Source organism: Suncus etruscus, chromosome 20, assembly GCF_024139225.1.
Source record: "Suncus etruscus isolate mSunEtr1 chromosome 20, mSunEtr1.pri.cur, whole genome shotgun sequence".
In the NCBI taxonomy this organism is placed as follows: domain Eukaryota; kingdom Metazoa; phylum Chordata; class Mammalia; order Eulipotyphla; family Soricidae; genus Suncus; species Suncus etruscus.
The window spans coordinates 11,709,717-11,729,443 of NC_064867.1; positions in this window are offsets into that span (position 1 = coordinate 11,709,717).

Genomic DNA, 19,727 nt, shown 5'->3' on the forward strand with positions numbered 1-19,727 from the left:
GAGAAAAAAGAATTCACATAAAAGGTATTAAATGAAGACTTCTTAAACTGAAATCCAAATAAGTGGAAAAATGGCAAATTTAATTTCATCAACATTAGAAGTTTTTAATGCAAAGGAGCTTGCAAAGATTAATGTAATTAACTATAGACTAAAAGCCACATATACAACAGATATAAGATAAGCCATATATATACAATAGAAGAGTGGGTCTAAACTCTGAATATCTAAACACTTTCAAAACCCAATATTATAGAAACCAAACAAGCTAATTAAAAAGTGGGTAAGGGAGGCCGGAGCAGTGTCACAGCGGAAGGGCTTTGCTTTGCAAGCTGCTGACCTAGGAATGACTGAGGTTCGATCCCCCTGCGTCCCTTATGGTCCCCAAAATCAGGAGTGATTTCTGAGTGCATAGCCAGGAATAACACTTGACTGTGGGGGGGGGCGGCCAAAAAAAAAAAGAAAGTGGGCAAGACAAATGCTAACAATTTATACATAGGATATGTATTATATGCACACTCTAAAATGATAGTCACAGTTAGGCATGTACTTAGTGGTAGAGCAATTCCATTACATGTGTGAGATTCTAGGAGGGAGGGAGGGAGGAAGGAAGGAAGGAAGGAAGGAAGGAAGGAAGGAAGGAAGGAAGGAAGGAAGGAAGGAAGGAAGGAAGGAAGGAAGGAAGGAAGGAAGGAAGGAAGGAAGGAAGGAGGAAGGAAGGAGAAAGGAGGAAGGAAGGAAGGAAGGAAGGGAGGGAGGGAGGAAAGAAGGAAGGAAGGAAGGAAGGAAGGAAGGAAGGAAGGAAGGACGGTAGGGAGGTAGGGAGGAAGGGAGGGAGGGAGGGAGGGAGGGAGGGAGGGAGGAAGGAAGGTAGGGAGGAAGGTAGGAAGGCAGTAAGGAAGGAAGGAAGGAAGGAAGGGAAGGGAAAGTTGGTTGAGAAAGGAAGGAAGGAAGGTATGGAGGGGAGCAAAGTGAGAAAAAGTGAGACAGATAGGTAGGAAGGTTTGAAAGAAAGCTGTTTCAATAGTATCACTCACAAAATAAATGATTAAACCATAATGAGATATTATGTCTAAATTTTGTTGTGATGTAACACTAAGTAGCTTTGTGGACATGAAGAAATGGAGGAAATAATATATTGCTAGAAAAAATGTCACTATGAAAACTTCCCTGTTTTTTTTTTTAATTTAAATATTTATCTACTATGTAATTGGTCTGCAGTGGTCCTAGAAATTTACCTCAATTAAAGTAAGATTTAGGTCTGGTGACAAAATTTATAAATGCTACAGCAACTTTATAATAGTCAAAAACTGGAATATAGAGTGAATCAATGCTCATCTAAACCTTAGTAAATCCAATCTATAGATTAATATTGAACAATAAAACAAGTGACTAAAATACATAATACTTTGATTTATGACTTTAATTATGCTGAATGATAATCAGAAGTAACCTATTTTTTATTATTTGGTTCCTTTTATGTTCCTAATAGAAGATGATTTTAAATAATTACTATTTTCCAGGTGTTAAGAATAAGAATGAGATTGGAAATATAGGCCAGCAGGAAAAATACTTGCGTTGCATGCAGTTGACCTGGTTCAACTACATATGGTCCTTTGAATTTTGCTGGGAATGATGCCTGAGCACAGATTTAGGAAAAAGCCCCAGGTACTGCAATGTATGATCCCCAAAACAAAACAAAAGAGGAACAGAGGAGAGGAAATGTGAAGAAAGCAATATTGGATGGCTCATCTTAAATACTTTGCTGAGTGATATACTCAACATACTCTTATTGTATGTATTTAAGACATACTCTTACTATAGTGATGTCAATATTCCTATGGTGAAGCTGTAGCATAGTTTTACACATTGTTATAATGGTGAGTGATAAATAAAATGTGTATAGAATTTTCTTTTATCATTTGTCATAATTACATAAAATTACAATTATTTAAAAATAGAAAGTTTAAGTTAAAAGTAGGGCCAGAGAGACAGCACAAGGGTTAAGTCATGCCTTGCATGTCATCAACCCCAATTCAATCCTGTGTACTTGTGAGCACTTCCAGATTTGATCACTAAAAACAGAACAAGGAGTAGTTCCTGAGGACCATAGGGTAAGTTCTACCCCCCTATAAATCACCAAATACATTAAAATTAGTAGAAATTTTATACTTCTATAAGATATAATTATTGATTTCTACATTTTGTTTGTGGCATATTAAAATATGCTTTTTCTGGTTTATGTGGTTATGTGTCTCAATGATCATGTGCTTTGAGTGTGTGAGCAGTTGTATATAAGACACATTTGTCTAAATACACTTATTTATATACTTGAATTGTAATTCACTAATTATGAATTTTGTTTCCTATATTACCCAAGATTTTTTGGAATTTTTGTAGTAAGGTTTTTTGACTGTAAAACTAAAAAGTATTCTTTTAATCAGGTGCTTTGTCTACATATAAAGATAAAGTGACAAAAATGAAAATAATATAAATGTCTATAGATATATAAATTAAATGTTTGAATAAAACATTTATCCCATTTATCCCTAGTACCATCAAACCTTATGTAAAATTAAAACATTTAATTTTTTCTGTTTGGGTTTTTGGGTCATATCCCAAAACTGGTTATGCACTCAGAAATTGCTCCTGGCTTGAGGACCATATGGGACACTGGGGGATCCAGCCACAGTCAGTCCTAGGTCTGCCATATGCAAGGCAAATGCTCTACCACTGTGTCACCACTCCAGGCCCAGATTTAACATGTTTTCTAGGAAATGTTCAAGCAAGTCATGAAAAAGAGAAAGTGGTGGTAATTGTGTACTGTTGAAATTACAGTACATTGTATGACTGCAACTCAATCATGAAAAACTGTGAAATAAAAAACTCACTATATTATGAACAACATCATAGCCATGTATTTAAATAAGGTAATTAAGAAAAAAGTAAAGAAAAAGACAAAGTCCAGCTACCATAAAATTTTCTTTCTGTTTATTATGTGACTTTTAAGGCTTACTTTCTTTAGACATAGTTTGATCTTTTGAGACCATTTTCTTTCAAATGCGTTGAAATCTTTAAATGTACTGAAGCTACATTGTGTTAAAAAAGAGAACATCTACAGTCTAAATATGAAAGGATAGGTTAATGGAGTATTTTTAAGGGCACAATTATCTTTAGTAATTAAATTACACTTGCCAAAAATTTGTCTTTCTGTCTTAGATATTATCTAGAAAAGAACTTTAAAATCTTTTTAACATGGCTACTTGGCTAATCAAGTACATTAAAGTATCATAGTAGTTACCACACTGTTAGTATCACAGTAGAAATGAAACACAACTCATACTCCTTATTCTGCTAATAAATTAATTTTTAATTTTTTCCCTGTGCTTGTGGTCCTTTTTTCCTGGAAGAATAAATTGAGGTTTACAAATGGCAGCCAATGATAGCTCAAAAATATCTTGAAAACCTCCTTTTTCTCTATTTTGATGAAGCTAGTATTTTTACAACGTAGGTAGTAGTCACTCTAGCTACACAATGCATATTTGGAATGCAGATAATAAAATTCTGTGGTCTTATTAGTCCATATATAAACTTCATTCAATGTATATTTTACATCATCCCCTGATAACGAATTTTACTTCCCTTTGGCTTGATGTCATGTATAATCATTCTGCAATTACAAGACATAAAGTGACATGAAATGTACCTTCTGCTCCTCTCTTGGTCAACCAACGGTGTTTACTTACTTTTTTTAAATCAAAATATTCAAATAAAGTCTAGCTTTAGTACTATTTATTTAGTTCACACAATTTAACAGTATCTACCTGACCAGTATCTCTAGGTAAATAGAAAACTTTAGAAGCTTCACCCCAGTATCCACTAAAAAACTTGATTTTTTTTACTCCAATTATACAAATATATTTATATTATATTATATTATATTATATTATATTATATTATATTATATTATATTATATTATATTATATTATATTATATTATATTATATTATATTATATTATATTATATTATATTATATTATATTATATTATATAAAGTTACTGTCCCCTTACTTTTTATACTCATCATGGTTTGGTCTACATTTGTGTTGCCTTAAATGCTAATAGGGTTGGTCTAGTTAAAAATGAAAATTAAAAAAATATAACCCATTAACTAGTTCGTGGCAAATAAGTAACATTTTAAACTTGAGTTACTCTGATTCTGCTAAAAATGCCAACAGGTTCTGGAAATAATTTGTTAAACTACAGAATAAGAAAGAAAAAGATCTATCAGTGTTCATCATTTTTTTAAAAGATAAATTAAAATCAATGCAAGGTTGCTCCAATGTCACTTCCATTATCTTCCTTATTATGCCTTCTTGAGAGGGAATAATATATTGAGTTGGATCTGCATAACCAACATCCTAGCTCATCAATGCTGAGGTACAAAGGGAAGGAATTGTTAATAGTTATGAAAATTACAAATTATTGGAATGCTTTCAAATTGTGATTCTATAGTTAGTTTTGCCTTCTTTTCATTTTTCACATGAATTTTTTACTAAGGAAAAATGGCAAAGACAAATGAATGCTACAGAATTATACCCAATCTACATCTTCATCCAAGATAAAAAGATGTGAATATTTTTCAGTGATATAATAACTGTGATTAAAAATATTATGGAAGACACATGTGAAATATAAATTTATCTCTTACTGGGACTGGGCATGATTTCTATTTGAGCACTGGGTTCTAATGATCACACTTGTTCTGGGAGACATTTAGCATTAAATTATTGTGTAAAATATTAACACACTTGGGGCTGGAGCAATGATAACACAGGGGGATAGGGCAATAGACTTGCATGAGGCTGACTTGGGACTGATCTTATTTTGGTCCCTGGCATTCCATATGGTCCCCTGAACCTTCTAGAATTGATTTCTGAGCACAGAGTCAGGAGTAACCCCTTAGTATTGCCAGGCATAGCCAAAAACCAAAACCAAAGCCAAACAAAAATACTTAGCACATTTGAGGGCCAAGAGATAGTACAATGGTAAGGTGCTTGGTGCTTGCTTTATATAAGCCAACCTAGGTTGAATCCCAGTTACACTTATGGCATTCTGAAACCCACCATGAGTGATTCCTGAGTGCAAAGCCAGGAATTAACCCTGAATACACCTAAGTGTGACCTACAAAATAAGAAGAGAGAAGAAAAAGAAAGGAAGAAGGAAGAAAGGAAGGAAGGAAGGAAGGAAGGAAGGAAGGGAGGAAGGAAGGAAGGAAGGAAGGAAGGAAGGGAGGAAGGAAGGAAGGAAGGAAGGAAGGAAGGAAGGAAGGGAGGGAGGGAGGGAGGAAGGAAGGAAGGAAGGAAGGAAGGAAGGAAGGAAGGAAGGAAGGAAGGAAGGGAGGGAGGGAGGGAGGGAGGGAGGAAACGAAGGAAGGAAGGAAGGAAGGAAGGAAGGAAGGAAGGAAGGAAGGAAGGGAGGGAGGGAGGGAGGAAAGGAAGGAAGAGAGGAAGGAAGGGAGGGAGGGAGGAAAGGAAGGAAGGAAGGGAGAGAGGGAGGGAGGGAGGGAGGAAGGAAGGAAGGAAGGAAGGAAGGAAGGAAGGAAGGAAGGAAGGAAGGAAGGAAGGGAGGGAGGGAGGGAGGGAGGAAGGAAGGAAGGGAGGGAGGAAGGAAGGAAGGAAGGAAGGAAAGGAGGGAGGGAGGGAGGAAAGGAAGGAAGCAAGGAAGCAAGGAAGGAAGGAAGGAAGGAAGGAAAGGAATGAAAAGAAAAGAAGAAAAAGAAAATATTAAACAATTTTAAGTATGATTCCCACATTAATAAAGTGAGTGATGTCACTAAGAATCAATGACTCATTATGTCCAGTCTGCTAATGTCTTATATAGAAATATTTAATCTACTTATTTCTGATTTACATACTTCAAATAGAAATGTCTATTTCAGAGAAGATGATTAATTTGTGCACTGTTCATTCAACATGTCATTCAATAAAAATCTGCCACATAAGCACTAGAAAAGACAGAAAAAATAGAGTATAAAATTTAAAAAATTAATAATCAGAATTTTAATGAAACATGTGGAGAACCATATAACAAATCTAGGTGGCAATATATCATTAGGTATCACAAATGGGATATAATTCATTATATAATACTACCGCAGGAGCAAAGGAGAATGTAGCATAAAGATAAAGATAAAATTTGTGTTCTCAATTGCACAGCCATCTAAGTAAATGTTTGTCTTTATAACTAATTTTGTATATATATATATAAATTTTGTAATGATTTCTCTAAAAAGTTTAAATTTTATCTCAAATTGCAAAATGATCATTTCCCAGAAAGTCTGGTATTCCTCTGCATTGGAATTTGGAAAGGAAAGGCAGAAAATTCCTCAAAAAATTTCTTCGATATTTTCTTTGCATCTCAATATCTACAATATTACCTAGCCAACGGTTTTCTGTCCCATTTCCTTCCCCTGCCCCACTATTTAAAGAACTACTTTGATTTAAAGACTTCTCTAGGGGTCAGAGTGATAGCACAGTGGAAAGGGCATTTGCCTTGCATGTAGCTGTCCCAGGTTTGATTCCTGCCATCCCATATGGTCCTGTGGCCCTGCTAGGAGTAATTTTTTTTGAGGGGTGCATACCCAGCAGGGCTCAGAAGATATTCCTGGCTATGCACTCAGAAATCACTACCTGGCAGGCTCTGGGAACTGTAAGGGATGCTGGGGTTCCAACCCAGGTCTGCCATGTGCAAGGCAAACACTGTGCTATCCTGCCACTGTGGTATTGCTCTGGGCCCCAGGAGTAATTTCTGAGTGCAAGCCTTGAGTAATTTCTGACTGCTGTCGGATGTAACCCAAATACCAAAATACAAAACAAAACGAACAAACAAAAAAAAAAAACGGGGAAAGAAAAAAGACTTCTCTTCCTTTTACAGAAGAAGTATGGACTCTCATTTTAAGTATGACTTACATGAAGAGAGATGTTGTGAGGGTTGGGGGCAAAAAGGAAGAGCAAGATCATCACGGCCAAAACAATAAGGAACTTGCTTTGCTATGGCCAATCTGGGTTTAATCTCCATCACCTGAATGCCACATGAATGATTCCTGAGCTCATGGCCAAGTGTAAGTCCTGAACACTGCTGAATGTGACCTCCCCTCAGAACAAAACAAAAACAACAATAGAAACCACTGATCACAATATTTGGAACCCAATCCCAGAAAATAGGAAACCAATTCAATTTAAAAATAATATCAGGTCTAGTTTGAACATAAGAAATAGCTCTCGGGGCCGGAGAGATAGCATGGAGGTAAGGCGTTTGCCTTTCATGCAGGAGGTCATCAGTTCAAATCCCGGCGCCCCATATGGTCCTCTGTGCCTGCCAGGAGCAATTTCTGAGCCTGGAGCCAGAAATAACCCCTGAGCACTGCCGGGTGTGACCCAAAAACCACAAAAAAAAAAAAAAAAAAAAAAGAAATAGCTCTCTGTTGTTTCTTCAAATGCCCATAAATGAGTCAGCAGTACTCCCAGAATCTACAACAAGACTGAAGCAAGTCCTTATTTTAAAATTTATAGGACAAGGGACATAACAGATCCTTATAAATCATAATGTCCAAGTCATATAAAATATGCATAAACTTAATTTTACCCTAGTATATTCATCACTTTGTTTTATGGTTTCTTGTCCTCATGTCATTGTTAAAAATACTTGATTGACATAATAATAAATTTTTATTCTAGAATTTTACTTTAATTATACATATAATAGTGTTGTCAAAATAACACTAGCAGCAAGAGTTTTGTGTTTTGTTTTGATTTGGGAGCCTTATCCAACAGTGAATAGGACTTACTCTTGCGTCTTATTTCAGAGATCATTCCTGGCAAGGCTTGGGGTGACCATATGTGGTGTCATAGCAAGTATGGCTTTGGCCTTATAGCTGGCTGATCCAGGTCTGATCCTTTACATTTGATATTTCTATCAATGCCCCTTTCTACCAGGAATACCCTTTCCCCCAATATTGATAGGAGTGATTCCTGAGTATTGAGCCAATAGTAAACCTGGACACTGCCAGATGTGCTCCTCACACAATAGATTTTAAATATTAAAACTTAAGTTTTCTATGTATAGGAAATTTTATCAAAATAATTAATTTTAAATTATGTTTTCAACTTCGTAATGGTGATTCTTACTGTGATTCAATTAAAAATGAAGAAAAATACATAACTAAAAAAATTAAAAATTATATAACAAAAGATGTGTTTCCTACTAATCTGAAATACAATCTCAGTAATTCTAAATTATCAGAAATACTTTCAAATATTACAAGAAACAAGTTTTGTGCTTTAAATCTATACATTTAAATATACTTAGATATAAATTATCGTAAATATTGTGGCTCAAAATATCTGGTTACATTTTTGTTAGAATTATCTGCTCACTATTCACTTCTGTGAATTTTCTTAATTTCTTGACTATTCCTGATTTTTGTTGCAACTGTTCTAATGTTGATGCTTATTTAGTATTCATAAAATAAGTATGCAGATGTTGTATATTGCTATATTTTTAGTCATTAATTTGAATGAGATACTTGTTTTCAAAGTTTATTAGCCATTGCTGAATTTTCTTCTAGGCATTTAAAATAATTAACTGTCTAAGCTGATTTTATGATACATTATTATAATGTACATTTGGTTATAAAATGCCAGCCAGTCAAGTCCATTTCACATGATAGAGATTCTATGCTAAATATAGAGAGCTTTAAATGAAGGGGTCATCCTTGTGTTTCAAAACCATTCAATAATAATATATTACTGTTATAGAACTTTATGTGATTATTGAAGTGCTTCCATGAGAGTTCTAATACCTTTGACTATTTTCATTCAAAGACATTATTAAGCAATCAAATGCAAAATTCTCTGAGTTTAGCCAAAGCAATTCTTTAAAAGTGCTACATTTTATAATGTATAAAATAGTGTTATACCTTTGTATGTTGTAAGGATGTAAATACTAGTCACTAGGTATATCTTTCATTTGCATATACTATATGATTAATATTAATCGCATATTATGATGTTTTTACTAAAAAATTTTTCCCATCTTTTAAGTTGACATTTATTCTTTTACCCCTAAAAGAGCTGAGATAAAAGTATTTCAATTAAAGCTACCAAAAAAATGAAAATTTATGAAACAAAGAAAAATTCTATATTAATATTTATGAGAAGCCTCTTTTATATTATTTGCTCAAACATAAACAGTTTATTAAAATAAATTTCACACCAATATCAGGATGATACCCACCTTACATATCAATAGTATTCAATTGACTTTGGCATTAAATGGTGGTATCCCGAGTAATGACATTCTAGGAGTGATGACTCCAGCATAAAATCAAAAGTAACTCAGATAAGATATGAGTGTGAACCAAAATTACTTGTTGCAAACTATGACTTCACATATAATCAATTACATTTTAAAACTTGCTCATACAGTGATTCATATACATATATGCATATTTGAAGCTCTTAATGGTGCCAATAAATCAAGTTAAAACTATAAAAATGTAATTAGGAACAAAGAAATGATCTGTCTTGATGCTGCCTTTTTTTCTTAATATGATTCTAATGTGATTATACATGGATATCTAATTATTACATCTGATGACCCATGGTCATAGCTTGATTTTTGTATTACAAATAGCCTGACATTTAATTATTTTGTGTGATTAAATTATGTAAATATGTACACGGTGACCAAATTATTAAAACTTTTTTTATAATTCTAGGTTTCCTTAGCACAAGAGTTAATTATTTCAGCCTACATAGGCTGTATGTGAATAGACTCACAAGAATATCTTTCTAATTGAAAAGAAAGCCATAGTTATTCAAATTAAGATTGAAAGATATATTGTTGAATTCATCTTGTAAGTGGCAGAGTGGGATGTTGTAGGATTTTAATCATTGTAAAAACTTCAAGCACCAAGGCATCAATTATAAGGATAGATGTGATAAACATGTTTCCCATTTCTCTTGCATTCTAATTTCATTCTCTTGGGAATTAATGTCCTGATGTGAATTTATTTTTGTAAGATATCTTAAATTATATAAATTTTGGCTTTCAGATCCAAATATTAAGTTTGGTTTCTCAGTCATTGTGCATTAGACAGAATACTTTGCTTTGCACCAAATCAACCTGGGTTTAATCCTGTAACCACATGTGGTCCCCTGAAGCCCATCAGAAGTGACCCCTAAGTTTAGAACCAGAGTTTGTCCTGAGCAATGTTGGGTATGGACCAACAACTACAGCACAAAATTTAATTCCCAGCTTATTTCTAGCTTTAATGTATCCAAGTCAACCATGGAATCTTTATAGCTAGACTCCTGAACTGCAAGAGCTCTAACTTCCGCAGTCCAGTATATCTATCGTATTTATATAAACGAGTTAATGGAGTAAGAAACAATAGAATTTCTCATAAGATAAGTTTATGTTGAATAAGACGTTATTTTAACATATTTAAGGAAAATTACAAGCACCTATCTTTCTTTTAGACTCCTTTTCATATGAAATTAATAAGCAGAACATTTAAAATTATCAAGAAATAATAATATAAGACAGAAAGTTAGCATCCAAAGCTACTCTTTATCTTTAATATTTTAGCCACTTCATTCAATTCCTGCTCAAACAGAGAATTTTAGCATAATAGATAACAAAGAGTCGGCTGATGTGTGAATTTCAAACATACTGATCTAGTTTGTTAGAAAAAAATAGAACTTTATAAATATGACTTTTTTCAATAAATATTTATTCTTAAATAGATAGATATACGATTATTTAGTAGGATTTATCTCAAAACAGTAAATTATCTGGTGGCATTTATCTTTTCACTAGATGGTATAAGCTATGTGTTTAGATTTTTTTATCTCAAATAAAAATATTTAAATTAAACATCTCCACCCATAAAAGTGTAAATATTGCATGCATTTAATTAAATGTATCATGTACTACTATGCTTAACTCACATATACCAATTCTCTTAATCCTCTGCACCTCTAGAAAGTAAATTCTACTATTTTTTCACTTTACAACTAAGAAAAATCATCTATTAATATAAAGCTTAGGAAAATAGAAATCCATAGTAGTTTAGTATGATCAGAAGGCTTTTCTATTAATTAATTTAACTCAAAACATTAAAGAAATTACAAGATAGGGAAAAGTAAATAATAAAATAAATATTAGCTACCAGGAGGCTATTTCAAGCAAAAATTAGGAAAACTATTAAAGCAGTAAATTATCCCCCAAAAAGGAAAATTTGCTTCAATTATAGAAAGAAATGATGCTCTAAAATACTAAAAATATCTATTATTGGAAATAGTCAACATGAAAATTTAAAACATTTAAGCATACCAAGAAAATCAATAAAATGTTATAAAAATAAAACAAACAACTGACTGCTAATGAAAGAATTAGATATATAGAACTATATACCTGCCTTTCTTGGTGCAATCAAAAAATAGAGCATTTTCTTGAGGTTAAAGATAAAAATATTTTAAATGTTTCCCATGCAAAATGATCATTCAACTATAACAAGAAAATCTCTATGAAACACATAAAAAACTCAGTGGATGTGCCTCATGTTTTGGGGGGGAGTCACATAAATTTATTTCTAGCAAAACAAGTAATAACACAGAAAAATATTGTTTTAGGAACTAGGGATCTGACAGAAAAAAGTGCAGGACATTCTCAGGATGACAGCTCTGCAGCAAGTTATTTATCTATTTAGTCTCGCACGTATTTTCCATTGTAAATCTAAACTAAAATGCACCAAATACATTCACAAGCTCTGCATCATTTTGAGAGCATCTGTCAGGGTGAAGGAAGAGGACAAAAGATTATTTAAGCAAAGTTTGGATTGGTGAGGGTATGGTGGGTGCTAAATTCATTCATGCAAAACATGAGTAAGATTTCAGATTAACTTGAAGATTGTTTATCCAGATCAACAAAAACCAAAGGCAATTAGCAATTCTGGAGGATCAGAGGGGTGACACGGAAGGGGAGGCAGAGAATGGAGGAGAAAGAGAGAAAGAGAGAAAGAGAAAAAGATGTGCAGATTGGGTTTGAGAGATAAAACAAGAGTTTATATGCTTTCCTTGCATATGCCTGACCAGGATTTAGCAGCAGTATATGGACCACCACGCTGAGCACTGCTGAGTATTGCCAAAAGACAAAAAAGTCAAAAGTATTGTCTCTTTTTCTTATTGAAATTTTTCTTTGCTTTTTGTTTGTTGCAAAATATTTTTATCAGAAAAATAAACTAATAGTAGTCATTTGCTGTTTGGTGGGTCTGTTTTGATCTATTTATAGCCAATTTTTCTAAAAGTTTCAGGTGTAATTAAACAGAATGATTATTTTGTCTTTGTTGAATATATTGTTCTTTTCATGTCTTCTTTTGAAGTCTATGAAAAATCACGATAACATTTTTTAATTAATGCCCCCTCTGGATAATTTAAAATTTGTCTTATGAATGTTTCTACTTGTAGGTAAAATATATTTTCTTGTGCTATACCTTCACTTCAGGAGCATAACTCATATGTTTGAGATTCTAAGTAGAACTCTGTCAGACTTTCTCATAACTTTATAACTCTCATCTATGTAATCTTCCATTTTCTTTCTATGATAAAACTTGTTTGGGATTTTCTGGTCTATTTACCACTTCCTCAACTATGCCCCAAACCTAATGTAATTTTCTGGAAATGAATTATTTCAGTAATTAAGTTGTTTATATCTCACAACTTTTATTTGGTTCCTCTTCAAATCTTCTATTGTATTTTTTTATAGTGTCTGTGCATTTGCATTTTGGTTTTGTTTTAAGTTGTTTATATCTCACAACTTTTATTTGGTTCCTCTTCAAATCTTCTATTGTATTTTTTTATAGTGTCTGTGCATTTGCATTTTGGTTTAGCATTTGCTTTTTGGTTTTTGAACATAGTAAGCAAAATAAGCCCAATAATTTTAATAACAAAAGTCAGAAAATTTTTAATCTTTGTAGATTCTGGAGATTGTTCTTCATGGTGCCTTATACTTTTGACTTATTCATTACCTTTGACTGTTTTGGATGCTTTCTTCTAAAATGTATTTGTAGGAACAATTTGAGGCATGAAATAATGGTGAAATCCTCCAGATGGTTTGATTTTGTTTGGCTTCAGTGAGGTGTTTAGAGCTATAAACACCTGGGTCTGTTTTAGTCAAGAGTGGTTTATTCTCTGGACCTCATGGATAAGATAATATGCCCTATTAATACAGACTTAGTGGAAGGTCCCTACAAGAATTATAAGTGGTTTTACAGTTATGTATGTACCAGTTGAACAGATATAGGGGAATTAAAAATATTCTGCAGTACATGAAGATAAAAAGTAATATATGAAAAATAAACAATGTTTTTCCCCCTCCTGCCCAGGCACAGTAAATATTGGGGTCATTCGAAAAGGGATTCACATTGTTTGTTTTGTTCTGTTTTTGTGGTGCTTAGCATTATTGTTGGAACTCTTAATAGATATTTGACACTTCATTTCATAGGGTGGAGTGTTTCACCTTCTTTTTCTCCTTCGTCTCTCAAACCGATGATGAGAGCCTCTAGAAGAATTCTGCTTATTTCCAGCGTATTAGACTTTTACCCCAGTTTATTATTTTTCTCCTCTTCAAACAAAACCACATAACTTGAACTACCTACTCCTGCCTCCCAATTAGAGGGGGAAATAAAGGAGGTATCAGGACCAAACAGGTGTAAGACTACGAAGTAATAGGATAGGTACAGAGGGGACCACATATTCTAGCAGCCCTGGGGGTGAGGGAAGAGGATATGGGAGGTAGGACAAAAGTGGAGGAGTAGGGAAGACAAACCGGTGATGGGAATCCCCCTTGATTTTATGTAAATATGTACCTAAAATATTATTGTCAACAAACTGTAAGCCACTATGATTAAAATAAAAATTATGTTAAAAAAATATATATATATTCTGCAGTACCAAAACACCTTATATGCTGGGTATAATGGGTATATACCCATCTGGATTCTTACTTTTTCTAAAACTTCCACTCCAGTATTCACTTACTATATTTTTTTAGATCTTTGACACTCTTAAGAATTTTAAACATTATTTTGTCTTGTATTTTGATTTAATTACTGGCCCAAATTACTCTGGCAGTCTTTTCCAAAAACTTTAAGTATTAATGTAACTTTGCTGGGAATTGATGTTGTCTGAACACTTTAATTTATGCAGACAGGTGAAATAATGTTCTATGCCTATGCCTCCCCAAAGGAAAGAACAATATTATTCAAAGAATAAAACTGTCAAAATTATTTCCTTTTTTCATTAGCTTAAATGATGATGAATATGTATTAATTTTGGAAAATTACATATTTACAACCAAAACTTTTTATTTCACATTTTGGTTCCAGGTCCATCAATGAGAAAAGATAGTGACTGAATGTAAAAAATTAACATTAGCACCACTCGTAAGCGTAACCTCAAAAGCAGCTTATTCCCTAAAATTTGTGAAACCTCCTCACTGAATTTGAGGTCAAGTTCTAAAATTCCAAGAATAGTACGGTACTATACAGCATCTAGAAAATTCACAGATGTTTGAAACCAAGTAAAACCTGGGAAAAGTCACTGAGTTCCATTACTACACATGACCAAATGCAGTAAAATGTCTAGCTGAAAAACAGCAAAAACAACATGAAATAAATGTAACCCAATCTGTAGTCCCAGACTAAGGTATTGGGAATATATGGTATTTCTTTTGAGTGTTCCTTCTGAGAGTGATCAGCTATCAGTGCCATGCTTCTTTCATAGGTTCTGTTGGTTTAATGTGTCCGTTGATTATGAAAAAAGGTAAATTTTTATATTTGAAGTTATTGTTTTTAAGTGATGAGTGTCAGTGATTGCACCATGATAATATTTATTATTTTCTACTTTCTGATAACTAGTAATGATGGAGCACAAGTAGATTTGGAATGAGCAAGCTGGTAAGCTTATATTTTATTTAAATAGAATAGAATAACTTGACTACTCTAATTCCAACATCTAAAATATTTTTTTTAAAAAAGCTACAGAAAACAAAATTTTTTGTTCATGATTTTCACTGAAATTGTTTTAGTAGACTGGAAAAATATAGTATGATTGTATGATCATGCTGACTCATAGACAAAATTTGGCATTAAGTATTGTTGGAGCAAGATTAAAAAGTGAAAGTTTTGGATCTAAAGTACAACGTTCGGGCCCGGAGAGATAGCACAGTGGCGTTTGCCTTGCAAGCAGCCAATCCAGGACCAAAGGTGGTTGGTTCGAATCCCGGTGTCCCATGTGGTCCCCTGTGCCTGCCAGGAGCTATTTCTGAGCAGACAGCCAGGAGTAACTCCTGAGCAACGCCAGGTGTGGCCCAAAAACCATAATAAATAAATAAATAAATAAATAAATAAATAAATAAATAAAAGTACAACATTCACCAACAAATTTCAATAGTATTATAGAAAAAAATAAGATCATTGAGCTATTTCCTGAAAAATAGTGTTAAATAATTTTAGTCTAAATTATCTATCAGTCCAACAGTCCTAAGTCCAATACGTATATGAAAAGAAATGAACTCTGGTAGATATTTCTTAATATTTATCAGTTTCACATACTGCAATGTAAATACTGCAATGCATTGCAAACTGTTTTTTATCAAGGGTGCTACTCATGACCACGTATTTTACTTTGAATGACCTTTGCAGTGCAAATCACACAACTTAGGACACATTTTTTACTTGAAAATATTATTTAAATGAATTTATGTGTGCATGAGTAAGTTTTTCACCACTTAATATTTTGACGCTTAGTTCCACACTCTAACTCTTCTTATTGAATTTCTTAATTAGTTCTACTTTGGGGACTATTTAATTTTTTTCAATCTAATTTAGACTGACTTTTAATACATCTAAAAAGAATTATGAAGAGGAACTATGAATAAAACATAATTTAGAATTTCAGGACAGGAAAAGACAAGAAATAAATAAAAAAGGTATCTCAAAAAACATGTATTAGATATAAAAATTAAAGAGAATATGCCAGTAGGTAACTTAGTTTTTGAAAGTATGGGTATAGATAAAGTATTTTCAGTCTTAAGGTGCCATAGTTGTCAGCAAGCATTCTGATAAACAATCACATTTTAAAATTAATATATTAATTTAATGAACAATCTATATAAAATTTAAAATCTGTTTCTCTTTTATAGCATCAATGATAAACTGTTTCAGAATCAATAAAAATGAGCCAGGATTTCAGAGTTTCCAAAAATTTCGGTCAGATGTTTGCAATTTATGGACCTTGAGACAAAACTGCCTGTTCTTGTCAAGTAGATTCACTAGGAAGAAGCAACACATTTGTTTATACATTGTCTAGGCTGCTTCTATGTTAAAGTAGCGTGGTTAGCTAATAGTTGTTACAAAAGCTCCATGGATGACAAAGTGGAATATATACTATCTGATCTGACAATTTACATAGAAAATTGAGAACAAAACAACAATATAAAAAGAAAAACGAGAGAGAGAAAAATGAAACCTTTGTTAAACTTACTACTACAATAGCAAAATAGATGTCCTGAACTGATTGTTCCCTCTACCATCGGCAGATCTAGTTATTAATTGATTGTATTTAACGGTTTTGTCTTGTCTGACCAGATAAAGATATGCAAACGATTGATTTTGGTGAAAATAATTAGCACAAAGCCCCCCTTCATTGGATGCATCTTCTCGTAATTGCCTTCTGAAAAAGAAGTAAGTTCTATCAATTTGTCTCTCATTCCATTCAGAAGAATCTATCATAAAAATGTTTGCCATTGATAAACATGTTTATACTCTCATTGCAAACACTAGTATCATTATTCATCAAAGTCAAATTAGATGGATTTATTCAACCCTAGTCAAGTTGAAAAGCAGAGTTGTAATCTTTTGTCTGTGCTTTCCAATTTCATTGTTCAGCTTGTTCTTTATCACATTCCAGCTGTCAATATTAAATGTCCTCATTTTTCTCTTAAAGTATCCTCATATCTCCTCTTCAAAATTAAATTAATTAATCATTCATTCCTTCTTAAAAAGAATTTCTTTATTTAAACACTGTGGTAACAAAAGTTTTCATAGTTGGGCTTCAGTCATTGAATGCACACTACCCTTCCTAATGAGTATACTTCCTCCTAGTCTTCCCTCCTACACATTGAAATGAAAAAGTTTTGCTTTTACATTTTAAAACCTCAAAGTTAAAATAAATCTAGTCAACTGGCCCTCTAACAGTCCTTCATTTCAAGTTACTTGGTTAAATTTGTGATTTATCTGTCCATAGATCATTGCAAAATGGGTTTTCTTCTTTATTTGTTAGACCACTATTCAATTGTAAAACTATTGTGTTGGTTTCAGACAGCTTCCTTAAGAGTAATGCATTTTTATTCTCCTAGAATTTGGACCCCAGAATTTCTTTTAGATATATATTAATTTTTTAATGTTCCCAGAATTTCTTTTTGCTATACTTACTCCAGAAAAGAATAGACTTAACAAAACTTTCATTATATCTCACAGGTAGGGAGATGTAGAAAAGAGTGGAAGAAAAAGCACCTACCCAGTTATAGTTTGAATGAGTCTGGGTAAAGTGATTCAAGTTATATTTCCTTGGACAGAAAAACAAAGAATAACTCTGGGTTTTAAAGAGTACCCGGGAAGGACTGTATGGAGGGTAGTGTAAATGCTAGAACCCCCAAAAATAGTCAGTCTAAATTTTCTATCAGATTGACAATGGGAATTTGGAGTTGGACAGATTTTATTTAAGGAAGACAGAAAGGGGATATATGGGATAAAAGTACCATTTGACCCCAAATAAATTAAATTTCAAGCAGAAACATGTACCATCAACACAGTAATCTAGTTTTATTTGTCAACAAAACATCTCAATGCCATAGATTTTTAGCTTACTTATCTAGAGATTAAAATCCAAATATAATAATTACCCAATGAAAGTAATTACTTTTCTCAGAATTGTTGTGTTTCTTGTGTGTTATCTGTTTCCCTTATACATTTATTTGTGATTTATTCTGAATTGTACTACTTTGGGGGTTGTTTTGGTCAATATATTATTTGTCTCAAAACCTGCTGGAAATACTGAACTTGCACATTAAGTAAGGGATTGATCAAGTTACTTAGTTTTACATTTCTTTAGAATTAACATTCTTCATTCTAATCTAATTACATTATAATATAGAATAAAGTTATAGCCTAAGGTGTTTCATGTAATTCTAATTGAATTTTTTTTCATTGCAATTATTTAAATCTTTAAATATAAAACAAAATTAATTTTTAGTAAAGTCATTTTTAAAGTGGTTCACTTATTTAGACAGTCTAAGTAAGATTTTAACATTATAATTTATCATTTGTGTTCCTTGAAATAATTTTCACTGATGAAATATTTCTTAGAAAAATATAAACATTGTAAAACAAATATGATATTTTATTGTCAAAATAACTATTTTGTAAAATTAAAAGCAATCATATTTGTAATTAAGATTTTCCATATGCAGCTGTTCCAATCTTTTCCTGTGTTCCTGGAAAGTGAACATTAAATTCAACTCATATATAACATAGAAAAATACATTTTTGTAACTTTCACAATGTATGTCTCTATACCAATATATACAATTGTTTGTTTATATATAATATAAATATTTTAGTCTATATAATGCCATAAATCTTGCTTATTCTAATAAAAAAGTATTACAAATCAGCAACAAATTATTTAAGAATTAGGGTCTATATAAAGCCTAACATTTTAAGGAATTTTTTTTTGTTTTTTGTTTTGTTTGTTTTGGGGCCACACCCTGTGGCTCTCAGGGGTCACTCCTAGGTCTAAGCTCAGAAACAGCTCCTGGCAGGCTTAGGGGACCATATGGGATGCTGAGATTCGAACCACCATCCTTCTGCATGCAAGGCAAATGCCCTACCTCCATGCTATCTCTCTGGCCCCCGTTTTAAGGAATTTTAATTTTTAATTTGAGATATTGTAAACTAGCATACACTTGTATATAAGAAATATCAGTCTTCAACATCCCTAAACAGAGACCCTGGCGTTGCCTTTTTCAAACTATGCCTGCCTCTCACCCAACTGGTACACTAATATCAAAATCTTGAAACTATTTATTTGTTTGTATTACCATAGTTTTATAGTTAAAAGAGTATTGCATCAATGATATGCATTTGTAATCTTTAAGACTGGATTATTTTCACTAAGCTCTTGCTTTCTTTTGGATTTTTTGATCATTTTTAACTTCCAATTTATTTATTTACTGTTTTAGAATTTAACTTTGCATAATCTTCTTAGTGATTTCTTTAATATATATTCACACACATATAAATATATGTACAGTGCCTTGCATATTTTCGATATTAGCCCCTTGTCTGATGAGTATTGGGTGAATAGTTTATCCCACTCCTTGGTATCTTAAGGACCATTTCCTTTGAGGTGCAGAAGCTTCTCAACATAAAAAAGTTCCATCTGTTTATCTCTGCTTCCACTTGTTTTGAGTGTCCTATTTCCTTCTTCAAGATGCCTTTAGTCTCAATGTCATATAGTGTTTATATCAAAAATATACAAGGTACTGACAGAACTTAATAAGAAAAAATATATAGTCCCATCAAAAAATAGGGAGAAAAAATG